The sequence below is a fragment of the Felis catus genome, chromosome D3, assembly GCF_018350175.1.
Source record: "Felis catus isolate Fca126 chromosome D3, F.catus_Fca126_mat1.0, whole genome shotgun sequence".
NCBI lineage: Eukaryota > Metazoa > Chordata > Mammalia > Carnivora > Felidae > Felis > Felis catus.
The window spans coordinates 87,227,060-87,244,208 of NC_058379.1; the positions used below are offsets into that span (position 1 = coordinate 87,227,060).

At 38.9% G+C, this 17,149-nt stretch overlaps 1 long non-coding RNA gene across 1 annotated transcript; it reads right to left on the bottom strand.

Moving 5' to 3' along the window:
- Nucleotides 1-823: 823 nt before the first annotated feature.
- Nucleotides 824-16,754, bottom strand: LOC111557246. Its single transcript, XR_002737101.2, has 4 exons — nucleotides 16,647-16,754; nucleotides 16,286-16,397; nucleotides 4,134-4,412; nucleotides 824-3,193 (listed from the first exon to the last, which is right to left on the bottom strand). It is a non-coding gene; the product is annotated as an uncharacterized LOC111557246 (long non-coding RNA).
- Nucleotides 16,755-17,149: the final 395 nt, after the last annotated feature.

Genomic DNA, 17,149 nt, shown 5'->3' on the forward strand with positions numbered 1-17,149 from the left:
CTATATGCAATCACAGTTCTTGGTCTATAGATAGTGTTAAATGGTAGATGATTTTGGATGGTAAGTAATTTTGCTGTGATATAAGGCAATAGGTGTATGAATCTTAGAAGATCTTACTAGTGGTAATGATTTGGTATTGCAAAGCATCTTTCCAGTGAGACATTTTCGGCCAAACATATAGATATATTTTCAAAGTGTATAATCAGTAGGGTAATATTCTATTCCCATAATACTTAAAAATATGTTTTTTCAGATTATGGGACCTAAGCTTCTTATATAGAATATTATTCTTTTTACATAAACATTATTTTAAAAGCACACGTTTCTAAGACATGTAAATCTATCTTTATTTTTCCCTTTAGACATAACTTTCAAAATTATACTGCTGCACCTAAAGTGTAAAGGTTACGCTTATCCTAGGGTTCTTACATTCAGAAAACTCATAAAGTTTTAAGAGCACTAGATATTGGCAGGATCACATTACCATAGCAACCCATATCCACGGCCAACCTCTCTGAATATTTAACTTAAAAGACTTAATGATTAGGCCAGCGCGATGAGTTGCAAAAATAAAGCAAAAAAATATTTTTACATAATTCTGGAAGTTAAGGAGTGGTTGAAATACATTTTTTTGTTCTTATTTAGAGAAATCAAAATCTTGAAGTTCAATTAAAGTACATTCTTTGTAACAAACGCTTAAAATGTACTACTTTGCATTAAGCTATGTATTGGGGGTTGGGGAAAGAAACTAAGACTCTATAAAAGCACCCAATTCTGTTAGAGAACCAGCTACTGTAATCTGAGACAGAATGTGATAGCTGTCAGCTCTTTGTGCTGTGGAATCTGATGTGTTTTGAGGCCAGAGAAAAAGCTCCACAGAGAAGGTGACAGGCAATTCTTAGGGAAAGAACAATACAAACACAAGCATATATTTGGAACGAATAAGCACCGGGTTTATTGGGCCTGAGGGTGAGGAATGGAGCAGGTGGGAACAGGATATAACACTCAAACCATGGAGTAATACTCAGTGCAGCATTTGTTGAATGATGGCACAGTAACTTGTCTAAATCTCAATTTTTGGTTCAGGATAGCTGGCATTAGAAATTTAGAATTAGGTGGTTTTGATAAATAGCTTGGTTGTGACCACGGACTAATGAAGTAATTGGGGGTAGATTACAGTAAACGAGAGATCTTAGATGTCGGCATATCTTCCCTGGCTCCCTAAAGCACAGTTATGGCAGATTCCATGCATGGAGAGTGAGGCTTCTTCCAAGTGTAAGAAGTTGTCCTTCGCATTCTCAGAGAGTATACCTTTCCTTTGTCCCTACACCTGTTCATGTGAGTCTGTCAATATGGCTGCCCACACACCAGATGTAAGCGACTGAAACAAACTCCGCCTATTTCTGGGAGTCTGCTTGTGAGTTTAGGTTAGGGGAATTAAAATTCCAAGGAGTGTTCTTCAGCAGGCCCAGGGTTCCAGCCCATCTGTGTGTGTACCCACACACAGCACCGAGAAAACTGTCCACGGTGATTTTTAAATTCTTTGACAAAGTATACTTTCTTGGTGAGATAAGAAGGAATATTAGTTGATAACCAAGGTGGTGAGGAAACTCCTTTAGCTTAGGGCTCAGGTAGTAGAGGTGTCTGAGGCCTGCTGAGTGACAAAGGACTTCCAACTCCTCCAAAGTGAGATGGTTTGCTTCATCCTTACATAGTGTAGCCTGGCTTCCATTGACAGAAATGAGTACAACGTAAAGAACTAGAATGAGTAAAAAATAGGAAAATGTTCTGAAAATGCCTTTTTTTCTGGTCTGTAGTTCTAGGAGATCTACCTAATTTCTGCCTTGATCTTCTGACGCTGATTTACTAAAGCCATTGAGTCTCAGAAGGAGTTATTTGGCGAGTCATGGGAGGAAGGCAAGGTGGTACGGATGGTTATGTTTGTGGAATGCGTCTGTAATTCTCTGCTGAGGACTGATACATAATCCCCTCTACCATACTAATTAGAGATTGATTTTCTAATCATGTATTTATTTTTTTTAATGTTTGTTTATTTTTGAGAGAGAGAGAGACAGAGCATGAGTAGGGGAGGAGCAGAGAGAGAGGGAGACACAGAATCGGAAGCAGGCTCCAGGCTTTGAGCCGTCAGCACAGAGCCCGACGCAGGGCTCGAACCCACGAACCGCAAGATCATGACCCAAGCCGAAGTTGGATGCCCAACTGACTAAGCCACCCAGGCACCCCCTAATCATGTATTTAGTTTAATCAATACTTTAATCAAAGTGTTAAGATCAGATTCTTTTTTTTTTTCCTTTAAATGAAGAAATCTTCTATAGAGACCACAAGCTCATGAGAAATTGGTAAAATAAAACTAGACAACAAAGATAAGTAAGGGTTTTTTTCTCCTCAACTCAGGTGCTCACTACCGATTGGGGGCAGGAGGGTCACTAGGTCCAGTGGCTTTTTCTTGACAGGCTATGTCAAGGGTAGCTGGTCTCAGCAGAGATGGGCACTTGACCAAATTCCTCAGCCTTTTGTGGAAGTTCAGCCAGCAAACCCTCTCTGGGACCAGCTAGTTACCGTCCTGCCGTAATACAAGTGATGAGTCCTTCCTTAGCTGGGCTTCCCAGACACAGGTAACATTCTTATACTTTATACACATATTACTGGATTCCAACTTTGTATTTTAAACGGAGGACTGGCACATCATTTCTGATAGCTGTGTTATGACCAAGTTGCGTAGTTGGCTCTATGTTTAGAGCCTATGGGCTTCAACTACTCAGTGGTCTTGAGAGCAAAGAAAAGATTTCATTACAAAGCAGTATTAGGTGAGGCCTATTTGGATAGGCCAGGTCTCCAGAGGAGTTCCTAGAGGCCCCTTGCAGGAGCCCACCCTTTTGGAGTTTGTGCAGGAGGTGAGAGTGCGGATCTAGGTCTTCCAGGCAAGTCTCCCGAGACCAGGTGGCTGAACAACACAAGCATAATTTCTCAGAGTTGCAGAGGCTGGAAGCCAGCGTGGTTGAGTTCTCTTGTGGGAGCTCTCTTCCTGGCCCGTAGATGACCTGGGATATCTTGCTTGCTCTCATCTTATGAGGATACGGTGCTATTGGATTAGGGCCCAGCCCTATGTTTTCATTTAACCTCAGTCACCTCCTAAAAATCCAGTTTTCAGCCTGGAGCCTTGGGCTTGAACCTAGGAATTTTGGAAGATACAGCTGAGTGAGTGGCAATGAAGAAAATGTGCTTCAATGTACTATCCTCACGTAGAGATTTTGGAAAGATGAGTGTGTTTTTTATAGTACCCATTGTCATCATAACTGTAATTTACGTTGAAATAATACAACAAATCTGATAAGAATGCTACATTTTAGGGCTGTTATAAATAGTATTTCTATGCACATGTATGAAAAATACTCCTAAAAATTTATTTCCGTTTTATATCAGCAGAAAGTGGCTACATTAAAAAAAAAGTTTTTAAAGTAACCACAAGATGCAGGCTTAAGTACAACTAAACAAGATGACGGGGGACTGGCATCCTGCATGAACATGGATCTCACAGGTGATTCCCTTCAGACATTGTCCCTGGTCTTTCCGTAAAGTTTTCATAATGTTAGTACTACCCGGTTGCAAATATAAGAAGTGTAGAAAGTGAAGGTGCGTAAATGTGGTTTATCCTGGATTTTTAGCCAATAACATTTTTTTACTGCATAGAGAGGAGAAAGCTCTTCAGCATCTTATGTGCAAGAGTGCCAATAATTCTCGTGTACTCTGGGTGACATGTTTTAGACTACTGTTTCCAAATTGAGTGATGGAGGGTAAGTTCTGGATAAAGCTTGGAGGTGATTTTTGAAGGCACTCTTTCTCTTTTTCAGTCTGTTCTTCATCACCCAAGGTTTTTTTTTTAATGTTTATTTTTGAGAGGGTGAGAGAGCATGAGTCGGGGAGGGGCAGACAGAATCCAAAGCAGGCTCCAGGCTCTGGGCTGTCAGCACAGAGCCCGACACAGGGTTTGAACCTCATGAACTGTGAGATCATGACCTGAGCTGAAGTCTGACACTTAACTGACTGAGCCACCCAGGTGCCCCCATCACCTAAAGTTTTAACAAATCCCAAAACGTATTACAGATTCTTACCTGTGCCTACCAAGAAGAGGTCAGGAATCTGGTATAATCAAAAGATGACTCAGGCAAGACACTACCCTCACACTATTTTTATCCAAACAGAAAATGGCAAGATGTCATGGCTAATATCTTGTTTCCTTTTCTTGATGTTGATTTAGGAGAGTGAAATAAGTTGTAAATCAGGAGACTAACATAGACTGTCAATCTTTCTTTCTGAGTCACATTGTGTTAGCCACCATTTATATCCATCATAAAGGGTCCCGATGCTAAAAACAGATTAAATTTCGAATTCTGCAAAGAAAAACATAAATTTAGAATGTAGAGTCATAATTTTAAAATGGTCAATGTAATTCTGAATGGAGAAGAAAGTTGCTTATCAAAATGGTAGAATACAGATATTACTGATGAATCTGTGTCGGCATTTATTGGAAACAAAAGAATGGCAAATAGCTATAGATAAGTTATGTGAATAATAAAGTGCAGACAAACTGAAAATCTGTTATTTCTCTAGCCTTTCCGGTATCCAAAAGACAAAAAGTAAAAACCAACCACGTTTCCTTTAGTGGGCATTCAATAAATTCCTTTAGAATGGCTGCAGTAACCTTGCTTATTTGGTCTTTCTTTTGAGGGTCTTAGGTCATGATTTCGCCAGTTCACAACTGTTTAGAAGCTAATGATTTTCCAGGTAGGATGGCTATTTGTTGCTATTTGCTTCTTCCTCTTCTGCCTGAAGTGTGTTTTTTTGTTGTTGTTTGTTTGCTTGTTTTTTAACCAGTTCTGTGGTAAAGGAAGTAGATGCCAGTATCTGGTAAACCTTCCATATAACAATGCTTAGTAAGTTTGCTGTCGCGTTAAGACAGCCTCTCCTTGGTACCTCGGTGGAGAAGAGAGTTTACACTACTGACAAAAAGAATATTTTTAAACTACATATTTTTAAAAAAAGAACATTTTTTTTTTAATCTTGCGGACCTGTGTTGTCTAACGTAGTAGCCAATAGTCGTGAGTGGCTATTTCTGTTAAAAAAGAATTTCCTTCCTCAGCCTCACTAACCACATGCTGGGGGCTGAGGAGCCGTTTTACCACAGGACGTTTTTGTCATCATGGGAAGATTTTTTGGAGTACTCTACAGATTTAAAAAAAAAACAAACCTACATTCACAAAGGTGTAAATCTCTCTGAATTGTGAATTTCTCTGGTATAAAACTTCATTATACATGAAGCTTTATGTGCACAGGCGATGAAAACCGACAAGCAAACATAAAACATCACCGTGAGTTACGCAGGTTTGCCATTTGGTAAAAACTTCTGTTAGGTCGTTTTACCATTGTTACCCTTCGATGCCCGTTTAGACTGGCCAAGCGTTCAGACCCCAAAAGTAGTGAAGATAATAGGGGGTTACGATGCGGTGACAAAGCGCCAAACGTCAGTGCACCTGCAACAGCTGACTCCGTACGGGTGCCACTGTCGCTCAGAACACAGGGACGCTCTTGTTCGTGAAGAAACGGCGAGGAGCTCCCACACCAGTATCCTTACACTGGATAGTGATACAAGATCACTCCCTTCCTTCACCACCCGAGGCTGGGAAAGCTGGGATTCTGCAGCCTTGTGGCGGACAGGTAGATGCGCTCACTAAACCGTTCTCAAGCGAGTAGAACTCCTCTTGGCCCCGCTCACACCATGCGGCCTCGGAACTGGAGATCCGCTCTGTTCGTTGTGATGGCAATGGTGATGATCCAGTTGTGGGCCAGCCCAGGAGAGCTGTGTCCCGGCTTTGTCCAAATTGATAGGAAACCCTGCAGTACGTGAAGACAGTTGCAGAGAGCCCTATAACAACGGTTTCTTGAGATCCAGGGTGTCAGAGCCTGTAGCGATCTAGAGTTTTCTTTCACGTACATTCCTACCTTTTCTGCAGGTGCCAGCCTGCTTCTCAGGTGCCTGGGGGAGGGCTGAGCTCCCCTTCAAGCACAGGGTCTGGCTCAGGTTCAGGAGCATCTTCCCTTACCAGCCACTGGCCTTCTTGCTGGATTCTTTTTTCATGTTAGTCCCTTTCTCTAAATTCTTCCTCAGGATTCCCCAGGATAATACTGAAATTAAAATTGTCTTTACCCTTCCACACCAAGAAAGGCTGTTGATATCTGTGTTCCAGTCATAAACAGGATTCATTTGGGTCTCTGCCCCTCACCTTCAAACATACAGGAAGTTTTGGGAGAGCCAAATGACCACTGTGCCAGAAGTCACCTGTGTCCAATATCTGTTTCAGTGAAGACTATCACCACTTTTTTTTTTGTAAACCATAATATATAACTTGTGCAAGGAAGGGGGAGGTAGGACCTGATGTAGTCCTACTCAAGTTTCTCTCCTCCTAGACCATGTGATTTTTCTTGGATTTCCAGTTTTGGAAAAACTGTTTATGTGAAAATAGCACCCTTTACATCTCAATCTTTCATAATTAGCCATCTTTTGTTAACTGTTCCACTAGACAACTGATCAATCTGAAAATAAGTGATTAAAATTGCATTTTGATTTCCTGGTTTGAATTAGGCATCAGAAATACTTTCAAATTAGACAATTTCTTTTTACAGTGGGAGATATACACTTGAACCTGCCCACTGGACTTAGGACATGTGCTAAATGGAAAACTAAAGATAGATCATACAAATTCAAGACTTCTAAAAATATTTGTCATTACAGTATCAGATAAAAAATTTCACAGAAACATTCTGAACAGTTCTAAATATTTTGAATGTCTCAGACATTTCCATGTGAGCCAGGAAACAGATACATTTATTCTCTTTACCTTTTGCTTAAATGTACAGCTGATGCAGAAAAAGGAAACATCGTATATTTTTATTTTTATCTCACATCTAAATTAGATGTAAATTTGTGACAGGCTAAAATGCTTGCAGTATTTTTCAGTTACCATAGCCACCTGAATTATGAACTTGCTTTTGGGAAGCTCTATCTTGCCCTCAGGGGCAGTTTTATTAGATCATTAGAAACAGACAAGTTCCATTTAAATGATCAAGTTTTTCTAAAAATAAATGTGAAGTTGGCAAAATTATCATTGTTATTTATCCTCTAATTTCTCAAGAAAAAAGATCTGAGGAAGTTAGGAAAATGAGAAAAAGATGATGAAAAAGATTTAAAAAAATCTCACAACCCTATATTTAGCAATATATCTCATTGGGGACAATTTCCCTCTTTTTGGTTAACAAAGGTACAAAAACACATGCTATAAAAATATTCCTTACAGTTCCATTGTTGCACTGTATCTACTTTTTTCACTATAGATTTAATTTTAATCAACATGCCAATGTATTTCCTAATAGGTTGTTTTAGAACACTTTACATTTTATAGAAATATTGAAAAGATAGTACAGAGGCATCCCATGTGCCCCACACCTCGTTTCCCTGTTATTGTCTTGAATTACTATGGAACATTTATTTTGATAAACTAATATTTATTAACTAAAATTCATATTTTATTCTCATTGCCTTAGTTTTCACCTACTGCTTTTTTTCTATCACAGAATCCCCTTTGGGACACCACATGGCATTTAAAGTTGTCTTCTGCGATCTCTCTCGGCTATGCCATTTTTATTTTTTTGGACTTATTTTTGGTTGGTTGAAAGTTTTAAGAAATACTGCTCAGGTATGCACCACTGTCAGATGAATTTACTGTATGTTTTTTTCTCCGAAGACTGGGGGTATGTGTTTGGGGCAGAATACAGAAGTAAAGCGCCATTTTCATCACATTGTATCAAGGACGCAAACTATCAACAGGAGTCACGGTTACTGATGTTCATCTTGATCGTCTGGCCATCGGAGCCTTTCTGGTTTCTCCATTTTATTTCCATACTGTGCGCGCGCGCGCGCTCTCTCTCTCTCTCTCTCTCTTAGATTTTATTTTTAAGTAATCTTTACACCCAACTTGGGGCTTGAACTCACAACCCTGAGGTCAAGAGTCACCTGCTCCATGGGCTGGGCCAGCCAAGTGCCACCATACTGTACTCTTTGGAAGGAGATCACCGTGTACAGCCCACTCTTACTGACTGGGAGTTATACTCCCCCTCCTTGAAGGTGAAGTATGTACAGAAATTCTTTGGAATTTTTCTGCATGGGATATTTGTCCTCTCCCTTGCTTTTTAGTGTATTTAAAAATTATATCACTGTGGAGTCATGACTGTTTACTTTATACTTTGGGCTACAACCCAACGCCGCTCTTTTGTTACTCAGGGTGTTCCAACTAGCTATTGGGAAATCTTTCAGTTGGTCTCTGCACTCCGACAAATCCTTATGCATGTGCATGTGTTACTTTTAAGAACTTCCTACTTTCTGGCATTGCAAAATGTCTCAGGTTCATCTTGCATATTTCCTGCCCCAGCCCTACAGTGAGGCATTTCTTCAAGGGACGCTCATTCCTTGTACTGGAGAGTTAGAAACCAAGATCTGGGCAGTCAGTGTGATTGTCTCGTTTTGCTTCTGCCGTTGCTTCTAGACCCACCAGCTGACAGAGCTAGTCAATACATGTGTAGTAACCTGTGTAACGTACACATACCTACGAATATTTCTGTATGTAATCACCTGTATCTATATTAAGCTGAGGTGAAGTCTGTCTGCAACTCTAACTCATTGCCACATGGAACATTCTAGGTCCCTCCCTGCTTGCTTGTAATTTTCCACTGCAACAGTGAAACACCTGGCTTTCATGCCACCATGTGCTACTTACCTGCATTTGCTCAATTGCAGTATAATGATTGAGTATAACCTGGAGAGCTGTATCGTAATTGTTAACCCGTACCCCCAGTGCCTGTGCCTATACATTTTTACAAAATGACAGTTTTGCATCTTACTCAAAGATCAGCCCTAAAGTTGAGTTAATGTCCCAGCAAATGATTCCCAGAGATGCCTGAGTAGTTCTTATTCTCATCCTTCAGTTCTGAGTTTAGGAGTGTGTTTGGACAAAACCATGTCGACCTGGAGCCGCTGAGGTCATTGAAAGAGAGGTTTGTTTGGTCTGAATGAATTTGGCCACGCTGTAAGCCAGAAATCATACTGTGCTCCTGTGGTGCCTCTCACCTATGTAAGACCGTGTCCACAGATAACACAGGTTTGGGCTCATGCTGGACCACTCTGTGTGCACGTAAAGACTAAAGGTTAGAATTAAAGTTATGGATTAACATCCTCGGTTTAGATACTGTCATCCATTCCCATGAGCCCAGCCGGTGACATTTGGGGACCAGGAAGTTTGTGTTGCCCTAAAAGAATATTGCTCTTCTCTCTGCTAGGTATCTTTACAGGGCCTGTCCATTTTTTTTTATCATTTAGATAAATAAATTTAGCTTATGGAAGTGCTCCTGTCTGATTTTCTGTTCCTACTGACACGTGTCGATACTGGTATCTGTATATGTCTTTATGTGGCTGTAAGGTGGGCGTAATACCCTAAAAACGTGAAATCATGGTATTCTATTGTATGGAAGTATTACAATTCACTTAACATTTTGTCTATATTTGGGCACTAATTTTTTTTTCCAATTGGGGAGAAAAATTGGCCTCTCCTGTTAGCCTAATAAATTCCATGTAGTAGTTTTCACCTCAATAGCATCAGTAGGCCAGATGTTAAAGGGGGCATTGCCATAATAAAGGCTTCTAGGAGAGAAACCTGAATCACATGAAATCACTGGATATCCACTGGCCCTCCTCCTTTGTTCACTTGTTCTTAGTCTTGGTGAGCCCTTGTTCCCGCTCCCAGGATTTGGGCCATGGTCTGATGTCAGTGACAATGTCTTATGTTTATGAAGTGCGTGCCTTCCTGGGACATTGCATGATGCTTTCTGTATGGCAGATACTGTTAAATGGAGTGTTGGAGGTAATCAGAGCAATGTTTTGTTGCTGCTGCTGTTTGATAACCTGTAAAAGGCCCATACCAGACCTTTCTTGTTTGAGAGGATTTCCATGCTTTCACGCGGCTCACTCCCTGTTCTCACATTGTCAGTGTTAAACAGCCCTGGTATTTCTATGTTACCTCATGGTTTTATGAGTGTCAGCAATTAAACTTCCCTAGGGTGCGGTCTCTGTCTTACTGTCCTTCCTCTTGTCATATCTGTAACACTGTAGCATAGGGATTTATTTATTTTTTTTATTGCAGTGTAATTAACGTACAGGGTTATTTTAGTGCCAAGTACACAATACAGTGATTTGACAATTCTGTACATTAATCACTGCTCTATTTAAACTGGCAAGTCAATAGAACTTATAGATTGACTATTAAGCTGAAATTCCAAGTTTTACTAAGTCAAAATAATAAGTTTTTGTGTTGAACAGGTATAAAATATATCTAATGTGAGAAAAAAAAATCAGAGTATATTCAAGTTGTTTTTTGCTTATTATCCTGGCCATCTATTTTTAAGCCTTTGAGGAAAAAGTCTTTAATAGTTGCGATAGAGTAAGAGGGATTATTTTGTTTAAGAATAAACAAAGCAGAACTATTTTTTTTAATGAAGGGAAAAACCATATGGTTTGACACAAAGTTTTTTGATTCTACAAAGTACTAGGAAAATATATCGGAAGCCTTCAGCTACAGCAGGCAACGATTTCCAAGTGCCATTTTCTTTCATATATTTGACAGACGGTCTCAAGAGAGAGTTCTTCAAATGGTACACAGGGTTGTTAAAAGTATGGCCAACATTCTGCTTGCTTTAAATTTATTCTTTCACAGACTGAAAGCAGACATTATTATATATTTCACGAGGTAAGGAAAGAATTTATTTTTAATGAGTGATTTATTGCCATCTTGCCTTCATCATTTGTAAATAGGATTAAAACTAATTAAATGCAAGACTGGTTTTAGGGGCCTAGCCAAATGGCAGCATTGGCGTTCTGGTTTTGCCAAGGGATACAAAGAGTTTTTAAGAGGACCAGCAAAGTACGTGGTACGTTTGAAGCCAAGTTTATGATTGAGATTCTTTCATAAAAGGGTATTTGGTTGAAAGAAGCAAAATTCAATCTAGCTAATTCAAATAAAGTGGAGTTAATGAAGGGATACACAGAAAGCAGAGGGAAGCATTCTGAGACCCTGAATTGGGAACAAAGTGGTATCAGGCATTTTTATCTGCTCCCAGTAACATTTTCTCTTTCAGTTCAAATTTGTCTGGTTGCAAGAAGCAGAAATCTCTTCAAGTAAGTGTAAAAAGAAGGGCTTAAAAAAAGTTGGTTTTTGTTTGTTTTTTTAAAGCTGTATGCACTCCTTAGGTTATCTTGTTGGTCTCATGATTTTAAATACCTCTGCTAATGACTTCTTAATTACACACTTTATTGATGAGTCTTTCTGTGATCATTCTTCATAAAACTGTAGTCAAGTCCAATTACTGGCTCTTTGTATTCTCCTTGCCCACTTGCCTCCATGTTAACATGTATTCATGTGTTTACAGTTTGCAGCTTCTCCCTCTTTACATGTCTATAGAGCACAGATTTTGTTTTCTTCATTGCTCGATTCCTAGTATATAGAGTAGTGTACAACATAATGTTGGAGCTCAATATTTATTTTTAAAATGAATAAATAAATGGAAGTCATAAAAAGTTGTATCATGATGCGTTAAATTAAAGCAGGAGGACAGGAGGCTCACGTGACTCTAATGCCCAGGCGATGTATGTAACCAAACCAGGATCTAAGCCTCTAAATACCTCAAGGTTATGGAATTGAAACCTGAGGACAAACACAAATAGCCAACTAGTACTTAAGCTATAGCCAGTCAAATAATTTATTTTCTTTGCTTCTACTTTTTCTGTATATGTCTTTTCTCTGGCTCCTGTCTGCTTTGGTGCTGCACTCTTTGATTCGAATTTTGCTCAAATGAACTCTTAAAAGATAAACTGAGACGTATTAAACATTTTAATGGTAGCAAAGTTCAGAAATTGACCTGGCTTGCGCTGGAAATGGAAAAGTATGAAAAAACCTGATTTGCCTTCATTTCCTCCCCTGGATTGCATGGTATTTTCACACTGCCACCTTCTTAGCCACTTTATTCTGCTGAAGCATGGGCTACTCATGGAAGCTCCAGCCCTGAATTTACCTTTTTTTTTTTTTTTTTAGGGCTTTATTCTTTTTAAATTAATTTCTGCACCTAACATGGGACTTGAACTCACAATCCCAAGATCAAGAGTCACACACTCCACTTTATTTAAAAAAAAAAAAATTTTAACATTCATTTATTTTTCAGACAGAGAGAGAGCATGAACAGGGGAGGAGCAGAGAGAGAGGGAGAAACAGAATCAGAAGTAGGCTCTAGGCTCCGAGCCATCAGCCCAGAGCCCGACGCGGAGCTCAAACTCACAGACCGCGAGATCGCGACCTGAGCTGAAGTCGGACGCTTAACCGACTGAGCCATCCAGGCGTCCCTCTACTTTTTTATTTTAGATTAAGCTCCTTACCCCATACCGTCTAACTGTAGACTTCTGGGTTTTCCAACCCAGCTAATCTGGAAACAAAGTGGTAAATCCTTCTTAGACATTGGATTAGCTGCTGCTTATCCAGAATCCAAACCTTAGCTAATCCGTCCTATCCAGAGCCCCAAGATACACATCTGACAGTCTTTGTTCTTGTCTTTGGCAGATGCAATTTTTGGACAATGGCTACAGAAAGCAACTTGGGCTGAGCTGTTTTTCTCAACTGTTTCGAAATTATTGACCTTCTCTGCCTTTCTGTTGCCCAAGGAATTTCATCAGTCACTCATTTAAAAATATTTTATCATGTACTGTGTACATTATTCTACACACTGATGCTATAACAGAAAGCAAGAATGATGTTTCTACCTCCATGATCTCTTTACGGGGAATATTCCATAGTACTTTATTCTCTTTGCACCTCTCACAATGCTTCCCGTGCCTGGATTTTTTTTTTTTTTTTTACACATTTTCACACCACTTAATTTATTTTGTATTTTGTCGCTGGAAGGGATAAAGTTGGTAGCCATCTGACCAATTTTCTGAGCTGATTCAAGTCTTTTTTAGTGTGTGGGAGCAAAACCTCAGCAAGGTGAAATAGGCTGCTCCCGTAAGAAGTGTAATAAATTCCATTTGAGCCCTGACTGCCTAGTGTTTAATCAAAGACTCTTCCATAACGTGTAAATTGGGTGTAAAGTATGCTCAAGCCCTTAGACATGAATGACCACACATCATGCTTTTATAAGATGCACAATAGTTATTCAAATTTAAAGGAATCTCCTGTTGATGGTCTGTTTACTTGTTCTATTTTTGTGTTGCTTATGGCCCCAGGTATGTAATGATAGCTCATTATTCTGAAATCACTTTTCATTTTACTTAAATTTCCCATTCATCCCTTGCTGCTATGAATTAATACCGGAGGGTTATGAACTACAGTTGCTAGAAGTAAGGTGTTTTCCTCAGTACTCACACTTCGTTAATCGTTTTCTGAATAAAACCTTGGTTTTTGTGAATGTTAATTTTAGATGTTTGGGGTGGAGGTGTGTGTGTGTGTGTGTGTGTGTGTGTGTGTGTGTGTGTGTGTGTGTGTTGTGCACCAGCTCCAAAGTGGGTACTCAGGTGAAATTGTGATGACAGAAAAAGTGAAGACAGAAAAGTTAGAGCTGAATTCCTAGAAAATTTGTCCAGGTTAAGAATTTCTAGAGCTTTACGGAACAAGCATTGATTAGAATCGGCACCAAATCAGAAGTGGTGAGGAGCACTCCAGCTACAGGAGTTGGGGAAGAAGTTTTCATAGAAGGTAGAAGCTGTGTACAGAAAATATTGATCAGCTACAGCTTAAAGCCTAGCTGGCTATTGGTATTGGTTGTTCTTAGCATCTGTCTTTCATAATCTTAAGGCATTTATAGGCTTAGATTTTGGTTTGCTTATGTAGGCTGCGATGGTATTAGGGCCACATCAGTCTAATGGCCTCCTTGCTTAATTAACAATTCCCCTTTTTGGGTTATCTTCTCATATATGAGAAATTGGCAAAAAAAATTGGTATCAGTGTCACTCTGTCACCATCAGAGTTAAATGGATCTTGACTCCTTGTGAAACCACCCTAGGTGATGAAGTCAGATCAATGGAAGAATTGCTTCAGCTACTTATCTTTTTGTTCATCTTGTTTTTGTTTCTACAAGTGCACTGAGCCCATCTGATGAGCTGCTGATGGCTGCAGACATGCCCTTATGGCTTTGCAGAGAACATAGTGCACCGGGACTGTAATAACTACTAGGAGAATAACAAAAAACTGAAGTATATACTCCTTAGCCAGGGGACCCTTACATCTAACCAGTTGGTATCAAATAGATCATGTACCTGAAGGGGCATCAATTTGTTTCATCAAGTGATGTGTTTGTTAATTTCTTATATTTCCTATATCAGAAGTGTTGATCCAGGTATAGTAGGAGGTGTTTTCTGTGACACACGACTCCTTGTTGAGTGAATAAGTAATCTAAAGCAACTCTATTGTCTAAAACCACCTTAGCAAGAAACTCTAGGGACTTACATTTCGCATCTGTAGCCCTAATGGTAGGTTCAGCAATACCTGCCAGAGTTCAGGAGCATTGTCTTTTTGTGCATTAACAGAAAAAAGCAAGTGGCAAAAGGAATAGAGGTTCTATTTTAGAGATGAAGATCTTGACCTGTGGTCTTGATCTTGGGAGAGCTGTCTACTTTAAGGTGCTGTCTTCTTCAGGGAGGAATCTCCTTAGTCCATTGACATTTTAGATCTTCAGCTTGTGTGCAGTTCCAAGAGTCTGGAGGAGCCCATTTTAATTGTTGAATGTGGACCCAAGGGTTTAAGTCCTTGACATTTACCTACTGTGTCGGTAGTAAAGAGAACCTGGCATGGCCCTTTTCGAAGAGAGTCAAGGGCAGGTTTTGTTCTTAGTGATTGCAAATCAGGAGTGTTGGAGAAAATTGGAAATGTTTGGAGTTTGGAGAGTTATGGCTGGATATCTGAGGAAACTAGAATTCATGATCCAGTTTGGTTTTGCAGATAAAAAACAAAACTGGAAATGATGACAGGACTAGAATCTGTTATTCACAAGCTTATGTTAGAATTTTCTACTGACACATAATTTTTTCTTGTACTATCGCCTTCATTTCTATTGAAGATAATCACAGACTAATTTGCAGAATAAATCTAGTCTCATTAAAGTTGGCCTGATTGTTTATGTAAGTGAAACATGAATACTGATTGACCATATAAGGCTCTTTCGAAATCTGCTTTGCTGAAACTTATCATAAGGAATCTCTGAAGCAAATCATAAGAGACTCTTAAGGATAGAGAGCAAACTGAGGGTTGATGGAAGGGAGGTGGGCGGGGAATGGGCTTAAATGGCCAATGGGTGTTAGGGAGGGCACTTGTTATGATGAGCACTAGGTGTTATATGTAAGTGATGAATCACTTAATTCTACTCCTGAAACCAATATTATACTATATGTTAACTAACTAGAATTTAAATAAAATTTTGGAAGAAAAAAAATGAAAAGGAATCTCAGGTTAGACTTTTATAAGTCTTTCAAGGTTAAGAAGCCAAGACAATAACTCACCATTGGGCTTTGCCTGCAATGCCTATAGATTTGGGTAAACTCCTCTCTCTTTGAGGTTCCCAAGTCTGCCAAGAATGACCTTCCCTACTCACCTATTAAGGCTGCTGAGAACCCTGTAAGCAAGGCACCAGGCTGCTTTTTTCCAAAGGGTGTTTACTGGCTCTGTAAAATCCACCTTAGTTGGCTTAGTTTCTTAAAACTGTCTGAATCTATGTATATTCTCAAATATGGTATTCCAGCCAAAGCCTTGGTAATAAAACCAATGTTTTCAATTCTGCCCTGATAGAAGGAAAACAGATTCTTATTGAACTTAAGCGAATTACTATTATTGTCAGGATAGTAAGAACAGTTATTTACAGGAATTCAATAAACTTCTGAATTCCGGGGGGATCAAGTAGAAAAATTAGGTGTTTCCATTCTGTTCACAGAGGTGTACTTTACAAAATTACTGAAAGTCATAAAGAGCTTAAGAGAAAAGATTTCCTTACATCTAGAAAATTAAAACATGAAGGAACCAGCAGTGTTTCTAAGAAAAAATGTAATCATCTTCATTAGCTCATTCAATTCCATACTATTCTTGTTCTACTTGAGTCCAGTATTTCCATTAGTTCTGGAAATTCTTACCAAGTTGTTTCATGATCTTATTAGAAACCTGTACTCCAGAGTACCTGTCAAAGTCCTCTCATGACTCTCTGAAGATGAAGCATCTTTGTGAAAGCATCAGAGTAAAACCTGCCTGTAAATGATAAAAAAGACTTTTAAAAAGTGGTCACCGTTAAAGATCAGATGAGAGTTCATTTGATAAGTAAATAGTTCTGTGGCTGTTTACAGCCACAGATTATTAAGGTTAAGTATTTTAATTACGGTTAATAATTGGACATGATAGTACTGACAGATGTCTAGAAACTTTTAACAGTTTTTGGAATACCTATATTGAGAACATATATCCATATATATGTAATTTAAGTTTCTTAACACTTCTTACCTGACAATGCTTCCCAGTAATTGAACATACCAAATCGCCCTAATTAGTTTAATGTCACTTGTTTACAAGGTGAGAGACAAATCCTTTGAGATTTTTCAGGGATCCTCTTTGAGGTGAAAAATTCCACTTAGAATTTTCCATTAGAAAAATTCCATTTAGAATTCCATTTAGAATTCCATTTAGTCAATTCCATTTAGAATTTGACTTTGAGAAGTCAAAATGTCAAAAGGTTTGAACATTTGACTAAATAGAATCTCAGATCATTATGGAAGAGTAATTATTTAAAGGGAAGAATATTTTAAAGGCAAATGCACGAGATTAAATAGTTGTAAACAAAACTTAGCTCCTTTAATATTGAGAAAACTGGCTTTTCTTAAGTAATGAAGACCAGATAATGCGAAGCAGAGTAAATTATTTAGATAAGACACTAAATCCTCGCTTTCTAGACAGATTACTCAAAAGGTCAAAACCAAATACCTATTACAAAATTGCTTATCAAGAGC